The following is a 16,738-nucleotide window of genomic DNA, read 5'->3' on the forward strand; positions in this document are numbered from 1 at the left end:
AAATTATACCTAATATATTATAGCTAATATTATTAAGAGAATAAAAAATAAATTTAGTTTTTAATATTAGAACACAAAAATAGCCGATATTTAAATTGCTTTAGCGTACAAACTACTATGACCATGTCACGTGGTCTATTTTTTTTAAATAAATGTAAATCCAATCTTACATACCAATGTTATAAATGTGAAAGCTCTCTGTTTGTTTAACTCTTCACACACTATACACTGCTGAAATAATCTTAATAATTAAATTTGACGTGTGATATATCCCATCACAAGTCATCATTTATTGTATATGAAATATTTTTGTAATATATTTTATTATTATATATTGGGCGTAGACTTATATTATACTAACTTTAATCCAAAAAAAGACTGGACTGGACTTTAAAACAAAATCACGGGTACTAATCCTACAATTCCCACTTGTGCTAATCGGGAAGTGTCGCTAGTTATGAATAAGAAGGTTTTAGTGTAGGCTTGGGAAATTTAACTCTACCTAACAGGGGAAGGGGTAAGTAATGTGGACTAATAACCCAATTGGTAGCGATGTACCGTATCAGAACTCCACGTGGCCCCCTGTAAACCATCGTGCCACGATGGGCTAACTGACCTGACCTTTTGCTCATTTTATTAACCTCCACTGATGCCCCGCCAGTGTAAACCGTTAGCGCAGGCGGGTGTACCATTCCATTATCATCTATAAGAAACCTCTACCTGTTACGAGGAAGAGTATTGTTAGTAATGTTTTTTTATACTACGTAGGTGGTAATCAAGCATGTGGACTAATGACACCGTTCTAACAATGTACCATGTCAGGTTGACCTCCACGTGGTCCTGGAAACCACTGTGATAAATTCATGGTGAATTTACCACGATGGCCTAACCTCATGTTCATCTTATAAGGTGTACGCTCTTATAATCCTCCACTGGTGCCCCGACCAGTGGAGGATTATAAGAGCGTAAATCGTTGGCGCAGGCGGATGCCATTCCATTATCATCTATAAGAACCTGACGGGGGGAAGAGGACTGATAGTAATTTGAACTAATAAGTACCAGGTCAGGTTCCATTATCATTCTTTAAAAACCCTCTAGCTATAGGTAAAAGCATTCTACAAGCAGCAACTACAGATCCGAATACAGCGTTAATCGGATCTGAATTATGTACTCAATACAACCCGCCCGTATCATTCGTATACCTAATTGACACATGTCAATGGTTGTCAAAAGAACACGCTTACTATTCCTGGATGGCATGAAAATAACGTGCCCAGAGCAGATATTTATTCAAGTATAATTGTGATATATTTGCAAGTTACGAAAGCACTGTATACTGTATTTTGAAAAGCATATTTTATTATATTTTGCTTATTTGTTCATACATGCAACGATGGTTTTTATCTCTATAATGATGGTACACATGTAATAATGGAAATAAATTCGTTTATTTCTGACTGTCTGTGTAGACAGAGTGTTAAAATAATAATAATAATAACTCTGGTAATTTCCACAGCGTCATCTAGATGGGACTAGTCCCAAGCTAACTATTTTATACCAATGTCCACACAGACTAATTTACATAAAGTCTAATTTTTAATAAAAGAGCAATTATAAATGAGAATTAAAAATTTGTAGAGAAATTAAGTATAGTTTGTACATTACCGAATTATAACATCCAATATGCCTTACTCGCTAATAGCAACATTTTGAATTATTGGAAAGGCCATAGAAACCAAACAAAATCTGAAAGATATATTATATAGGTATGTCTCCATTAAGATATCTTATTATGTTCTCTGCAATCGACTATATCGTTTGAATAAATGGATATACATAACTAAAATCTGTGATCGTTCACACGATCAAACACAACACGTAAGTAATTATATTGTTTGTATCGGCATAAGGAATCCTGTATAAAAATACACCGAACCAATTACGCGTAACAATTTACTAATTATATAACATTGTAATATAAATCATCATTTTACGAGATACGTCTTTATTCCCCGGGCGTCGGACGCAAGCGTTTTATGTCGCAACGCAAGCACACTGTTTTACGATAGGTACCTAGTACAGTCAGCAACGTATAACTGTTACGTACACGATATTATACCTTATTCGACGGAATTAAGGTTCATTGGATGAACCATTTGATGTAACCCGTACCTTACGTTTCATGGCGCTGTTATCGATATGTCGACGTGGTGATGTTCTGATTTCATATACAATATCTGATCTTAAGATCGGTTTGTTACGGTTATTTTATTGTGCGTTATTATTTATAGCTCTTTTAAGAAGATTAGTGGTCTGGTTATCATTGATTCGTGGCCTACAATTCGTGGCGTGGATTCTGTTTGAGATATAGGAAAAGTATATTTAATATTACATACCTTCTTATTTGTGCAACTTACCAAAAATTAACATCCGAATAGCCAGACGAAGTACTATTGAATGAGTCATACAGAATAAAATAAAATAAAAATATTTAATATTACATACGATTAAAAAATAACTCCATATTTGTGCAACTTGTCAAAATCAACATCCGAATAGCTAGACGAAGTACTATTGCATGAGTCATACACAATTAATATACAATAAAAATAAAATTAAGATAGTCTGTGGTCATTTTGTTTCCTTCAGTTTTCGATTGTCAGTAAAGTTACCAAAGAACTATATATAGAATTATGACTCTTACACGAAAACATAATAATTATAATTGCGTTCCATTTTCAAACAAATTAATGCTGATAGTGCAAAGAATTTAACTACTACACTATTATGTCTTTTAGTTTGAATGAAAGGATATTTTAAATAAAGAACACTGAGTAAATAATACTACGTTTCTTTCAAATTGAAAGAGTACTATTAACATTATGAAAGAAATAAGAATCAAAAGAATTCTACCAGTACGTTTAAATTTACCTGTCACGTATTTCTATCCTTCAAATTGAAGGATATTTAAAAAAAGAACTATCACGTACATAGACTAAATAAGGACGAAGAGAATAGCTAAACTTACGGGAATGGAAGCATTGAACGGTAGGTACCCAAGAAGTCGATCAAAGTAGGATTTGCCTTGAGATCGGGTTCTAGCTCTAAAGCGAGGGTTGCGTTACTGCTTCAAATTGAAATTTTGTTTTTATTTATATACTGTGTCACATGATATTTGTCGTGTTGAATAGGGAACGTGAAAGGCGGAAATTTAAATGCACGCGAGTTTTGTATCAATAAAAATCCTACGATGGTGCTTGTTAGTTTCGATATGTGTGTGTGTCTAGTGATGCGATATCGTAACTTGTAAGTCTTTCAACTCGGATGTGTTATAGAAGGTGCGGGTTTAAAAACAGAGTGGATACGTTTCAATCACTAATAATTATTTCAGCATGATTTTCATACACAGGCGGCAAAACAAATGATTCTACCACTTCCTACATAGTCAAATTCATCTATAAACATAAAAATACTTTTAAATTAAACGGCTTAACTAAATATGTGGGGTGCTGATCATTAGTATTCTAAATCTAACCAATTATAAAAATTAATCTTAAGCATTTAAAATTTTGAGATGTTACAAAAAAATATCTGTGACAAAGTACAAGTACACTAATGAGTGAATGACTGAACTGCGGCATCAGTGCCCCAATTGATTACGTCAATAGTCTCAAACACAGCATCTCTAATACGTCATTTACTCCAATGGTTTAGACATGTTTTTCAATATAACATGTACCGTACATAGTAAGTTACTGGCGACTTTTCTTAGCGAAGGCAGCCATATAAAGTCAATGAAACTCAATATAAATCTAATTTTATACTTGTTTGCGTTTAGATTGCGTATAAAGTTTTTCTTCGTACAACTTGTACAGACATTCTTTTACAATGTTGTTTTAATAGCACTTCAATCATGACGACAGTAAATGGCAGCTTTCTTGTCGTCCCTGTCAGCCATTTTTATGACATGAAATATCTGAACAGCTGTAACAGAAAAACAATAGGATTGTTTTAAGAAATAAATTCAACTTTTTATATTATTATTAAATACATAATTATTTCTTTTAGACTGTACTTTGTGATGATTAATTATATTTCATATTTAAATATTAATAGGTAATTTCTTGTCAAAAATTAAATTAACATAGTATACCCATTTATGAATATAATAAAAATTATGTACATAGTCATATTAAGTTATTTTAACTGAATTTTAAGTGTTCGGTTTGAAAGATAAGATAGGGCAGTAAATTTACGGGGCACGAAAACATAACACTAGCATATGAGCCCACAGGCATCGCCATTTCCCATCTGGTGGACTATCAATATTCTTTTTTTAAAACGAATGAGACTATTCGGAATTCAGCGATGCGATTATATCTCGATAAAGACTAGACAGTAGACACTATATTTTCCATTGTGGCTCCCCTGAATGTCGATATTCAAATCCTCTCGTAGCAACCCTAATCTTGGCGCTGAAGTCTCTATCTGGTACCGGGACTGCTTCATTTACATAAGTATTACTCCTATCCAGGATTCTAAACGTTTGCGTTAGGGGCTTGTTATAAACTCGCGCTTTAGAACTTAGGATTTCATAGCGATGGATTTATAATTAATTTTAATTGACGCTTTTATTTTTGCTCCATACGACTATTAGTAAATGAATATCAATTTTCTACTAGCGACTCATTCCGTCTTCAGACACAAGTCTAATTCTCCATCTGTTTGCTTTTCACGATTAAACCGCTGAATGAATCCTAATTAAATCATAGATCATAAGAATAGAATATTTATTTTTTTGCAAATACCAGCTGTGCCTGCGGTTTCACCAGCATGGTGCAGCAGGTTTATGGCCTATGTTAATCTGATGTATAAGCTACATTATTATATAGTTTCGTCAACATCCGTTTCTGTAGTTTTTGCGTGAAAGTCCATTCATCCATATATCCACCAAATTTCACGTTTATAATATTATTTACATATTTATTTTTACCCGTTTAAAATAGTCATACTTTTTATTAAGATGTTTTTCGTTTCATCTGTATATAGATTGTAACTGTTTGTATTGAAGGTAAACTGGCGAAGTTGAGTGGAAAGGGATTGTTAGTAGTTAGTTAGTTAGTAGTAGTATGTGGACTCATGACCCCATTACTAACAATGTACCATGTCAGATTGACCTCCATGCGATTCCCCCTGGAGACCATCGTGATAAATTCCTGGTAAATTAGTCACGATGGGTTAACTGACCTGACTTCATGTTCATCTTATCCTCCACTGGTGCCCCGCCAGCGTAAACCGTTAGTGCAGGGGGTGAATCATTCCATTATCATACACATAAAAAAAACTGGTTAAGTTGTTGGTAAAAGCTAGTGATATTAAAAATACTAAATTCTTGACAATAAAATTGTATAATCCATTAAGTAATAAACTCCTGACACATCTATTATACAGTATAGCAACTACTTCATCATGATCTAGGGCTCCCCCGGTACTCGCATCTATCAACTTTATCTGTATATATTATTGTACAATATACTAGTTTATTATTGTCATAGATTAATAAGAGATATTTTTTTGTTTCAGGTAATTGGAAAGATTGTTTATCCAACGATTTAGTCTGATTCCTACAAGCAATTACGCCGGCGTTTGGTAATTTCTTTAAAATTCACAAGCTTGTTTGCTCCACGCTAATAAGATATGGACTACTTTTATATCTATAGAAAAATATTGTAGCTGGGTAAATGCCAAAATGCGGGAATCTGATCACATAATTTATTAAAAATATAAAATACTACCCGTACCCGCGACTTCATTAGCGTGGAACAGTGACATTCGACAGTATTAAAATTATTTATGTTAATTATAAAAACCAAAAAAAAAGTTTCTTCCCTATTTTATTTTACCCTCTTAAAGGTAAAATTTTTACAAACTTTGAATGTCATATTTATTTATATCTAATCAATATGCTAAGAATAAGTTTGATGCTTCTAGCTTTAAAAATTACGATACTTCCATAAAACCTTTCATCTACCCTTTGAACTTTTTACAACCCTTTTAACCCACAATAAAATGTAGGCTATGGCCTTTCTCAGGGTCTAAACTATTTGTGTAACAAATTTCATTTAAATCGGTACAGTATTTTTGTTGTGAAAGCGAGACAGACATACAGAGTTATTTTCGCATTTATAATATAAAATTGTTAATATATTATTTATTTATGTATATATATATATTTATTGGTGAGGATTATAAATGTATTTAGTTGCCGTTGAAACGAAAGAAGTACAAGGTGAGGATTATGGCTGTTGATATTTTTTTTATGACATTGACATGCAAACCAGCTGAGGTACCATCTGATGGCAGGAGGAAACCGTTGTCTGTTTACAGCAGTACTATGAATATCACGTTATCATATTGCGACCGTGTATAACTCATGCATAGAGGTGTTATGCCTCCGAAATCTGTAATTTAACAGCCATATTTATGCATTCATCCGTAACACAGCTTACAAAGTAAGCTGCTTGGTAGCTAGAAATATATGAGACTGAGGTATCCACGCAGAAGACTTTATACAAAGTATATATGGATAGATGTTCATATGAAGATTTGAATACACGAATATCTTTTTATTCAGAGGCATTGTCAACTGTCGATGTTGTGGTGATCACAATGTGACTGGGGGCGAGTAGTACCGCTCTCTCTCGGATTGTTTTTTTTTGTTTGATACCAGTGTTTCATTCACCGGAGAGTCAGTCAAAAATATAATTTGCACTTATAATTTGATTCAGATTTGACCTCATGTCCTATTGGATGTAAGTCAGGGTACCTACCACTAGGTATTATGTATGTATAAAATTAGTTTATTTTTTTGTGCCCTAAAATACATTACATATACTTGTGTATAGAAATATATAGTAAATGGTCTATTATTAATTATTATGGCGATGCTATATTGGGTCAGTTGGAATATACATTAAATATAGTGATGTCAGTCGGATATTACATATATTTGTTATTGCAATTACATCCTACGTACAACTATTAATTATCAAATCTTATTAAGCATAGAACACATTGATACATCGTAATATCATTTCTAAATAGAATAACTATTAGAATTAATAATACCGACAATAACTGAGAAAATGAGACTACAGTGAAAATAATAGTTATAAACTCTTTATTGTGTACATAGAAGAAGCAATAAGAAAAAAAACAGTTTAATTATTAATTTTAATTAAATTTATCTATTTAATATAAAAAATCAAGCTGTTAAATATCTATTTAAAATAACACATATATTATAATAGTGCGTATAATGTAAAAATTATAATTAAACATATAAACTTTAATACATTTGTTTTTATTTATGTTGTTACCGTAAAAAGCTCACATTATTTATTCAAAACAACATGACAACGAATAAATAAAAACTAGTTTCAATAGGTATTGTTTTGTATTATAGACATAATATGGTTTTACAGTCATATGTGTTATATGAATATAGCGTCATATTACCAAGGAATATAAATTACGGATATCACCCTTTGAAATACATTTTGGAACTCTAGAAAATATCATCATTGGATTTGCATATTTTTGTAATATTTTTTTTATACTCTACGATGGTGGCAAACAAACATACGATCTAACTGATAGGTAAAGGTTAACATCGCCTATGGAGGCCTGAGACACCAGGGGTGTCGCGTGCTTCTTGAAAAAACCCATGCTGTAGTCTCGTAAGAGAACCTCCTAAAATTTTGCCTGGCACACTTCAGATCCGGATTGCAGCTTTCTATAATTTTATCTAACTGCTTTACTTGTTATCTAACAGTGAATGTCGTCGCTGTTTACTTGTCACATACCCTGATAGGCCCACTTAATATCTATCAACAAAACTTTTTAAAATAAACCTCATTATAATATTTCGTTAACTATACACCATATGGCTACGACTGTACAAACAAATATCACAATATCAACTCATTTCGTTCAGTTAATAGAAGCGAAAATCGATTGTCGTCAACCGAAAAATAAGCTACTTACGACAAAAAAAGTTTTGCGTCAAGATTCGGTTTGTTCAGTCGACTTTTGACTTTATTTCTATACTATTAAGACTGCGAACAAAGTCACAATCTTGGGTGGTTTGTTAAGTAGCAGTTTGTTTGCACGTTGAATGACGTGCGGCAACTGTGGGAGACTGAGAGACTGTTTGGTTTAAACTTTCCGTTTGTTAATCGATCGGCGAGTGTGTTACTGGCTTTATAAATATAAACACATTTTTTTTAGTTGCTTCAACTATAAACAAATTATGCTACTCTTCCTACAGTAAATCTAATGTATACATTAGATTTGTGGGTATTTCCTTTCGATGCTGTGTGAACATTGAATAAAAACTTGTAGTTTTTGTTCAGCGCTGATAAATAAGTTTTGAAAATTTACTGGTGTTGAGAGATAGTAGGCTAAATTGTGTACGCATATGATGCGGACGACTGTTGATTTCCTAACTATATATAATACTTTATATAGTAAGTTTTTTATGGCGATTTTAAAAGCTCAATCAGTTACGAAAACATACGTAGTATTTAGAATGCAGAGAATTCATCAAGATGAATCTTTGTCACGTAGACGCTCGGTAAGCATGGGGTAAGCTAGGTAAACTAAAAAAGGACTGTATTAATTGAGATTTTAGTAGTTAAAATATTAGTAATAATTGACATTTGTTGAATATATAAATGATCAGTTAATAGTTATATCTATTACCCGCATCATGTTATAACGTACGGAGTATACTTGCTGACCCTGGATATCATTTCCCTTGGAATTTATAATCAAATTGAAAATAGATATTAAGTGATAAACGGTGTCATCTATTTTTGGATTTTATACAACCACCCTGCCAATTCTCATCTTAGAAATCTCGTCTGACAGGCACTTTACGAAGAGTTAATTTTAGCGAATAGATTAGAAAATATTTTTGTTACAAATCTTTTGCATCAACGAATCTCTTTAGTTGCATTCTATTTTTATTACCGTGGGCGATGGAATTTTAGTGAAATACTAGTTCTATGACAGTGGGACTTAAGCCTTAAGTGTAATAAATAAAGAATGATGTTAATTCCAAGTGTGAAACTTTTTCTTTTTAATAATAACAATCATAACATGCCTGGACAATTTGCAGAACACTCTCTAGTTCCAAGCTAAGCAAAGCTTGGGTCAGTTCTAGGCAAGTCATATAAATACATAGATTATTATATCTGTATATTGACAATACCTAAAAATTAAATATACCCTTTTCATAACTGGCCGGAGTATAAATTATCGCGTCCCTTATTTACAACCATTGTTATTTTAACATCTACCATAAATTTGTAACATTGCGGTGGGTCATTCACGGCACACGACTTCCGTATCCCCGATTATTATTGTACTGCATTTATTTCGGCTCCACATTCTCGTTTTTCTCCAAAAACTTTATTTCAGGATAAAAAAGGTACCAGCCAAGAACCACTTAGAAAAAGACGAAATAAAGCGCGGTGTCCTACCGGAAGCCGGGCGGCGGAAGTCGCTAGGCTTCCCGGAAACGCTAGAGGGCTCTTGCGAGCGGGCCAAATTGTATTTAATCACAGTATATTGCGACTCAAACGGTGGGTAGGTCGGGCAGGAATTAGACAAGTCGAGTGCGGTACGTGGATTGTTTTGAATGGAACCATTCTGGTTGGTTAAGCAGGGATCTGTCAATATTATTGGGGCCAACTTAACTATTTTTACGGTATTTCAAAATTTTCTGTTTAATCGTACAAACGGTAAAGACATAGCTTACGTCTTTGCCATTTGCACGATTAAACGGCTTAGATTATTTATTATTTTTATATCAAAAAGACTAACATGACACTGAGCTTTGTATCTGTAAACAGTAGAGAAATTCTCGGGTAACAGCTATTATAGTTTCATCTATATCTGTCGAATAATTTAGGTATCACGTCTTTGCAATGTTAAAGTTTGATCTTGATTTCGATTTTCGGTTTTGATATCTTGACCATTTGATAAATTGTGGTGAATGATCCATGGTGATCGATTGGCAATCATAGCAAGAATCCGAATCCGATCTTACAATTAGATTGCTCGACTTTGTATTGAACTTAAGGTTTGATCTTGCTAACAAATTTGCTATATGATGTATCAACATCTACTGAGACAACAGTAATATGCCGTTTTCCACTTATCACCTTTTTATGATTAAACGGCTCAACAGATATTAATGAAATTCGATGTGAAAACAGATTGTTTCACGAACACTGACATAGACTATCTTTTCTCTCAAAATTTAGAAGGGGTGAAATAGGGAATGAATGTTTGCGCTTAGTCGTGGCTAACAACTGTAATAGTTTACTACACTTAACTGTTAATTCATTCATTCATTTGAAGGCCTCGGTGATTTACTGTTTAGCACACCACATTACTTCCGATGGTCGCGGATTCGATTTCTTTTTATTTGTATCAATCTGGATGTTTTTTAGGTATATAATTTATTAACAAAAAAAAAATGTATTTATATATTTATATAAGTTGTTCAGTGCCCATAACACAAGCTCTTCTTAGCTTGAGAGTAGATGGCGCTATATGAATGGTTCTGAGATATTAGTATTATTCATAATTTAAGAGCAGTTCTCTTTTCATTGAAGTTCTTGCTATTTCCCACGACTTTACATCAACAGTTGTAGTTACTAAATAAATAAGTGTTAACATCTGAAACAATGCTACAATACCACTTCCTAACTTTGACCTTGGCGTATACGTGCTGTTATAATTACAGACCCCAACATAAGTACCTAGTAATGAACATCACTGTACAAGTTATTTCCCCTAAGAGTATTTTAAAGCCTAACTCGCCCCAGCACATTAAGCTGAGTACATAGTTGCGAATTACGTTAAGACTGTGTCGCTTTCCTCGGAAACTTTTATAATTTTAGCCTTTAGAGACACTAGTCTTTTATTAACGGCCTCCTCGGGTATGTAAGGTTAAAGCTCTTTTCTAGTAAACACAGTCACTAATAGTAAACTGAGATTTGGACTAAACCATTCTTTAAACCTAAGTAGGTTTATCCATCCATACTAATTTTCGCATCTTTACATAGTATAAAATGAAATAGTTTCCGTTGTCTGTCCGTTTACATCTTTTAAACTACTCTACGGATTTTAATACAGTTTTTAGCAATAGATAGAGTGATTCAAGGGGGAGGTTGTATAATGTTGTGGATGAAGACGAGGGCTGTTCCTTTTATTTATTTATTATATATGATAGGAAAATTGTATTTCAGAATATCATGGAATTGAATTATAAATTACTGTATTTTTTATACGTGAATATTACAACTGTATAATCTTGTGTTGATGAACTTTTTTGTTAGATAGATTCCTTTTATTACAATAAATATTTGCTAAGTCAGTACTTAATTTGACTTTAAGATTTATTATATTTGAACAAAAACGTTAATAATCGTCTGTAATAATTTCAAAAGTCGCATATATATCTGCCATATGTAAACTCATAAGGCCACGACCTGGAACACGTTAAGAGACAGAAATCAAAACAAACAGTCACATCTGTCACACGAAAGCCGTAGACTGTATTTTAATATTTCGTAATAAAACAGCTTTGAAACGTATAAACTAATTTCAAATCCGCATATATCAAAACATCTTATATTATTTTTGTTTACACGCGTGTCGGGCGCAGCCACGATCTGTCACGAGTGAGTACAGCGCCCCTGGCGGCTCGCCAACGAACTATTCCAAACTATTTGGACTAAACCGTTAATAGTTTTACAGTTGGCGCGCGTGTGCCCTAAGCTTAGCAATTAATAATCGACTCGAAATGGGCTGCGATACAGTTGTAAAAATGACAGCTTTATATTATTGTAGCTGTGTTGAACTATTTGTGACAATACTAATAGGATTAGTGAATGAAACTGTTTATTAGTGATGTGAATAATTAAGATAATTAGGTTAACTAATAGGGTTAACTAACTCGGGTGGGTTTTATTAGTACAATATTTATTGAGTAATGTTCTTTTATTTTTATGTCTGATTATGTATGAATATTTTATAGACTACTTACAAAAGTTAATTTAATTAATTAAATCTTATCTTTAATTTACTTTGAAATGTGTGAAATTATGTTCGGTTAATGTTTCTTTTTTATCCTCTGTCTATAACGTTAACTACTAACAATTTCAGATCAGAATTCATTCATAATGTTTTCTTGTTTAATATTTTTATGGGCGTGATCGAAAAGGTGCTTCCCTCTGCGCTAACGGTATACATCATTGTAGGATTTGAGTCAGTTTTTTCCTAGTTTGGAATACATACATTTTTAACTAGTTACACTATTCTTATGTATTCAAATCTTGAATATAGCTGGGTCCGAAGAAAGCGATCATTTAGAAGACCTCGTGATGTAGGTGTTCGTGAATTCTTAATAAGCCTCTTGGAAGTAGGAATGATTCAAACTGACCGAAGGCGGCGACCGGATTGATTAACTTATATATTATATTCGTATATACTGTTTTTAGCGCATTCAACTAAAATTACTCTTCAGCTCCTATACATATATATATTATTCATTTTATCTGGTGTTCAATATACACGAACACTCTGTATTAACACGCAGAATATAGAATATTTACTTATATTTTTTACTAATGAAAAACGTCAAACCAATTTCTGTAAACCACAAAGCGTGCTTGTTATTTTCATTATCCAATCTGCAATTATAAATAATAAGTCAACTGTATTTAACCAATTTAACGTTATAAATTGGTTACAATACTTTATAGAGACAACCTATTTTTTACTATATTTGCGCTGGTTTTAATTAAAAAACACTGCTCATAACGGCTGCTTGTAGTAATATTTATAAAATTTAGGTAACCTTAAAATAACTATTAAAAAAAATAGTTATTACCCAAGACTTAAACTGTTTTTTTAAATACAAGATAGTCTAATAGAAAAATAATATCCTATTGTGAGACATTCTCACTTCAAATTTCATTATTTTAATGAACTAGTTCAGCCGTTCAAACCAATAAAAAACAGATAAGATACCAATTCGAATATTAGTATGGATCTATACATACAATGCAATCTATAGATATAATATATATGTATTATTATACTTTGATCAACCCCTATAAAATCCGCTGATGATAATCGTCCATTAAGAGCATTATCCTTAATAATTACAAGAAGTTAAATATCGTGAAAAAACTCGGTGACGTGACGACATGACGGGTAAATGGAATTATCTCCTAATGAGTGGGGTGAGTGACCCACGGAGGAGTGAATTTTGCAACCACAGTAGTCGCTGTCAAGTTCCTGCTAACTCCCTTAGGGTTGCTTGTTGGGGTAACGGCGCGAATAACATTTGTTGAAGATCCAAATAAGTATACATAATTAGACTTTGCCTTTCTTATATTGACGTCAATTGTATGTGTTAGTTTTTTTATTATAATATACACTTTAACAGTTTTTTTTTTCTTTTATGTATGTATTACATATACATACATAAATACATATATTTTGTAGATACTGGACTGCAAGAAACAATGGAAATTTCGTAAATGTATACATACATTGTTTTGATTTTTCATAATGAACAATACATAAAATGAAATATTGCTAATTACTAACACAATGACATGTACCTATATCAAAGTACTTCTCTATGATATTTATTTTTTATAGTTTATTGCACAAATTACAGTAAAAACTTGATTAATTACGACGGAAAACATCACAAGAATTAAATTTGCAAAAAAAAAAAGGCACAATAAAACGTGCGGGGAATGTACTATATACATATCGAATTCATCCGCGATTTTAACAACAAAGATATCCATAAAAAGCTGAATATTTTGCAGCCAAAAATTGGGAAACAATAAAGTTGCGAACGTGAGAGTCAATATAACGCTTCATCCCATAATAAAACACACGTGCGAACGAAATCCGTAAATCTCCGCATCAAACAAGATTACGAAACAATCAACGTCGATGGAATCAATTATAGCATTGATCCAAAACAAACACGAGTCGCCCACGCACCTAGATACTCGCGAAAAAAGATTAACACCACTTAACAATTAAGCCTCGAATATTGACGAGACCTTAAGAGACGACGCGGCCAGTGTTTTTTCCATACAAATGTATTCCAAGTGTTTTCCTAAAATGTACTTTTATTAATTAGCAGGCCACTATGTTTTTCTTTTTTTTCCTGTGTTAATTTTATAAAAAATAAGCCTCCCAATCTCACGAAATTTTCTCATTTCGAATCGTCGTCGAAATAAAACAAATCCCAAACAGATATGACAACTAGCAATTTAATATTAAAAGGAAAATATAAAGGAATATAAAGTCTTGTCATAGTCCTTTCTGTAAAACTCTAAAAATATTTGTAACAAATATTTTTAGGGTATATGGGAATACCGAAATCACTATTTCAGATGTTTTTCGCACGTATAACTAGAGCTAGCTGCAGTTGTCCTTTTTGCTTTCTTCGGTAAATATGAGTCGGGAGGTTAACCATACCCATGAAAAGTGATGTGTCAACTACTCGGGCATTCAAGACACTAAAAGATACCACTACAATAGTCAAATACCTGATCCTCAAATGTTTCGAAGCCCGCGTCGCCTCTTAACAATTAAGCCCCGAATATTGGAGAGACCTTAAATGGCTTTAAGTAAAAATACGGCCGTGTTTTCCATTAAAGGTGACAACCCTGGCGTTCAATATCTAGAGAGCTTTCATCGGCTCTTCCAAATCGCTTACGTCTCCCCCCTCGTGGCTCGCCCGCTCTCGCCTTGCGCGTGCTTGAGTGCCAAAGAGTACTGAGGGTATGTAGGTTCACACTATATGCATTATTGTTGAGTGAGTGCACACGCGTGGACAGCGCGCATTAAAAATCTTTTATCGGTATTAAGATAACATTAATTATTATGACTTCGGGTAGGATATTAAGTGTGTTATTTTTATGCATTATTTTTCTTCGTTATTTGAATATAGAATAAAATTGTGTTTTATTCTGAGAATTTATGATAATAATGTGTTAGATAATAAAAAAAATGTATGTGCTTACTTATACTAATAGGTAATATAAGGTTAAATCTTATAATGTTATACATACAGTTATTTTGTAATTTATTTTTATTTTCCGATTGTGAGATCTGGAATGTAAACTAACGTAGGTTGTGTTGCTATATCTATTTAAATATGAATACCACCTACCTACCTACTACAGCGCTGCTGTATATTAGTCCACAATATGGTTCATAGTCTCCAAGTTGTCAGGCGGGGTATTTGGCTGGATTTTCGGGAGGAATTTAAAGATAATGTAAGGGTCTCTCCATTCAAGAGATAGTATAGATATTTCTGTGTTACCTGTTTTTGTCGGGAAGCAGCATTTTGAAGGATAAGAAAGTATAATTAATGAACTGGGGCCATCTGGGCTTAGTCTTCTGAATCATGAAAGGATTGAGTGTACCGAGGACGGCATCTGATCGCTTGATATCCGTGGTATTGTTCATACTATATAGGCGACGCTTATCTCTTATTAGATGGACTGGCAGCTTGTTTTTTTATTGAAGTGACTTTTTTAATGGATGAATATGGAATGATGTACCTACCCATCTGCGCTATTAGTCTCTGCTGGCGAGGCACCAGTGAAGATTGGAACAATAAGCTTAAACTAAGGTCAGTTCGCACGTGACGAATTCGTTAGGACTGCGATGGCCTACGATTCTTTTCGGGGAGGACCACGTGGAAATCTGCCTATCTGCTACATTACTATCCCACTTATAGTTGCATATCTGATCTGTGGTTGTTCTTTGGCGGACTTTCAGAAATGTTGCCAACGTGCACTCGACGTTGTTTAAGGCAAAGTTATGGCTCACTGTGTGTCGTTCCGCCAGTTTTATGTGCGCCATCCGTTGATGTTCTTATGTCTTGTGATTTTTAACCGCCATTTTGGATTGAGATGTTCAATATTTATTGCCGATTAAAAATATTGCTACAGATAAATTTTGTATTGTAAACTTTTTCAGTTCGTAAACGGAGTGTTTTAGGTTTATTTAGGAATATTATACACTAGCATTCGCCCTTGCATCATACAGGTGTAGTATATGTATGGATGGATGTCATGTGAATATAAATTGCAATAAACCGTACAGAAGACATTTTGTAAAGTTCCGATACATTGAGATTAAGAAGAACTGACGAACTGAAGAAGAAAAAACAGACGAAAATAGTAATTTTCTTTTATATTTTTTGATATTGTATGTATTTCTTTTTTCATAAACAGGTAATTGTAGGTATGATGTATTTAGTTATGATGTATATATTTTTTTAATATTCTGTGTTGATTAATTATATAACTGTTTTATATGGTTATACAAAAGAAATAGAATAGTATACAGGCAGTAATGTATAATTTTATTGTGCTTTAAACTCGGAATCACTGAACTTTTAAAACAATATACTCTACATTAATATAAAAAAAAACCATATCTGTATTAACACAAGCGCGATAGTTATTGTTGAAAAAAAAATAGAAACCTTCAACAAAGCCATTGTGTAGAAACAGAGTAATTTGTTAAAGTGGTAATACCTCCCTCTCCCATCCGATACGATGGCTTTATCTATGTACTGTACAGGCGTGCCCCTCTTTTTCGCAAAATTGTTTGT

At 33.0% G+C, this 16,738-nt stretch overlaps 2 protein-coding genes across 2 annotated transcripts in view; both read left to right on the forward strand.

The window, feature by feature from the left end:
* LOC131851643 (uncharacterized) overlaps positions 1–16,738 on the forward strand; it is a 147,117-nt gene that overhangs the window by 129,235 nt on the left and 1,144 nt on the right. The window lies entirely within an intron of this gene.
* LOC131852165 (latrophilin Cirl) overlaps positions 1–16,738 on the forward strand; it is a 352,107-nt gene that overhangs the window by 27,284 nt on the left and 308,085 nt on the right. The gene's annotated exons all lie outside the window — the stretch shown is intronic.

This window comes from Achroia grisella, unplaced genomic scaffold (assembly GCF_030625045.1).
Source record: "Achroia grisella isolate CSIRO2021 unplaced genomic scaffold, CSIRO_AGI_Agris_v1 utg1174, whole genome shotgun sequence".
Classification (NCBI taxonomy): Eukaryota; Metazoa; Arthropoda; class Insecta; order Lepidoptera; family Pyralidae; genus Achroia; species Achroia grisella.